This window comes from Poecilia formosa, unplaced genomic scaffold (assembly GCF_000485575.1).
Source record: "Poecilia formosa unplaced genomic scaffold, Poecilia_formosa-5.1.2 Scaffold774, whole genome shotgun sequence".
In the NCBI taxonomy this organism is placed as follows: domain Eukaryota; kingdom Metazoa; phylum Chordata; class Actinopteri; order Cyprinodontiformes; family Poeciliidae; genus Poecilia; species Poecilia formosa.
This window is the reverse complement of record NW_006800713.1, coordinates 101983-104668: the sequence shown is the minus strand read 5'-3', so window position 1 is coordinate 104668 and position 2686 is coordinate 101983.

The window sequence follows — 2686 nt, the reverse complement described above, 5'->3', positions numbered from 1 at the left end:
ACAATTGCACACGCAGTGAAGCTACTGGCTATGCTCCCTCCTTCCTCTTTTTTGGCCGTCAGCCCCGGCTCCCCATCGATCTCATGTTCGGTTTCAGCGAAAAGAACCAAAGCTCGTCTCACCAGGACTATGCAGAAAGATGGAGGACAAGGATGAGTGACTTATGTCGTAAATATTTATTTGTGAGCGAGCCAACGGCAATTAAGCGTAGCAACGGCTGGTCAGTGAAGGCGCTCACTGTCGCTCTCATGTTTCCACAGCAATTGTCAAAATAAAAGAACCTGCGCAACACCACACTGATTTATTATTAAGTGTGCAACATTAATCTCCTCACTTGTCATGCAAAACTCCCATCAATGTTGAAAACTGTAGGCTGGATTAATGTACCGAAGTTGTAGAGGAGTTCATGGTACTTTGCACTGAAGGTGAAGTATGCTTTGAAAGTTCATCAAAAGCAGCCATGTGTATCATGGATGGTCTTGTGACTACTGATGGTGAAATGTCTTTGGTGCTGCTCTTGTTTTCATCAACATGCAGGAGGAAGGGTTGTCCTGGTTCCACAGCAATGAGAAAGGCTTCAACACTGGCTTCAATCTTTGACAAAATGATAAGAAGATGAATAACAAAAATTATTAAATATATTTAGCAGCACAGCTACATTCAGTTAGTAAACAAAGCCAATGAGAAAGTGCTTCTACAAAGATGTATGATCATTAGAATAAAAACATACCTGCATATATCTGATAACATGGTCCACAGCTTGACATGAGCTGTTTTGGATTCTGCCACACACCTGAATTGTATCTCTCAGTGATTAACAGGCTTCTGCAGTACTTGATGGTCATGCAATCATTTGAATCAGCTGTTCTGGAATAGTGGCACATCTAAAACATGCAGAGCAGGGGGGCGTGAGGACCGGAGATGAGAAATACTGACACAAAGCATAAAAATGTCCGAAATAATTACCATGAACACAACTCAGACATTAGGCATTATAGAAATTGGTCAGGTTATAGAAACATTCTGGACAGCATTTCTTCTGCCAACCTGTCAGAAGAAATGTGTTGAAGTCATCTTAACAGACTTCAGTCACCAACATGTACTAATGAAGAGAAAAAAAGAGGCAGCCAGTATGTCATTATTTATTGTATGTATAGAGACAAAAATATTTTGGCTTAGCTTTGATTGCATATTATGCCCTCTAAAGCTGAAAACTTCAAGGAAACAACTCTGCAGCTAAATAATGTTAACTGAAATGGCCTTCAGATTATTCTGACAGTTTTAATGTTCGCTGAACCACCCGACACCCCGTGCTACACCTGCTTGACTAGCTTTAGCTGCTAATAAAAATAATAAACCAAGGGTGCTCACGTCCAGTCCTCGAGAGCTATCATGCAACCCCTAACCCTAACCCAACTTCGATCACACTCTCAGATTTCAATTCCCTACTAACACCTAAATCCGTTTTTAATAATCTTCTTTGGTTTGCATATTTTCTGCATCTAATCAAAACATGTTCCACCGTTTCTACAGCATCACACCAATTACATAAACCAGTAGGATGTTTCCCCATATTAAAAAGAGTTCCATTTAGGAAACTATGCCCGGTTCTTATTCTATTTATAATTATCTCCTCCCTCCTGTTTATTCCTTTGATCCTTACTACATCGACTGTATTTTGTATCCTATATAAATGTCTTCCATTTATTTCATTTTCCCACCTAGCTTCCCATATCTTCTTGCTTTCTTTCCAAATTATACTTTTGCCTTCAGATTTAGATAACTTTAATTGCATGTCAGTATCATCTTTTTTTAATCGTCTCCTTAGCCAACCTATCCGCTCTTTCATTGCCCATAATACCTACATGAGCAGGAGTCAAGAATAATATAACATTTTTATTTTGTTCACATATCCTATGATGAACAGCCATAATCTCATATAATATATTTTGATGATTATTTGTACGTCCCTTTCCGATACTCAACAATGCAGATAGTGAGTCACTACATATTATTTTACTTATATTAGTATCCTCCACCCATTCTAAAGCTAATAAAATAGCACATAATTCTACTGCATATACACTCAAATAATTAGATGTTCTTTTTGAAATACTAATCTTTAATTCAGGAATCACTATGGCTGTACTGGTTGCTTCATTTTTGGGGTCTTTCGAACCATCCGTATAAATTTGCAAATAGTCATTATATTTATTCTGCATTTGATTATAAAATTCTTGGCAAATACCTATTGTATTTTTTTCTTAATATTTGTTAGTGATCTGTCTACATTCATATATTTCCATGTCCATGTAGGTCTCAAAGGCCACAATACAGTTGGACTAAATTCCTTATAATATACATTAAATATTTTTGCTCTATCATCCCCAACCTACCCAAAACTTTCAATTTGTTTCTTTCCTCTTTCCCAACACTTTTCTAATACTTTCTTAACCAGGTGATCTTCATTATGTCCTTTTAAACTTATCCAATAATTGACCATTAGCTGCTGCCTTCTGATGCATAATGGCATTTCTCCTACCTCTACTTGCAAAGCACATATTGGCGTTGATTTAACTGCCCCTAAACAAATTCTCATTGCTCTAGCTTGGATACATGTATTCTTAATATTTGTAATACTATGAATAAGTTTCTTAAAACCCATACGAAGGGACGAAGAAAAACA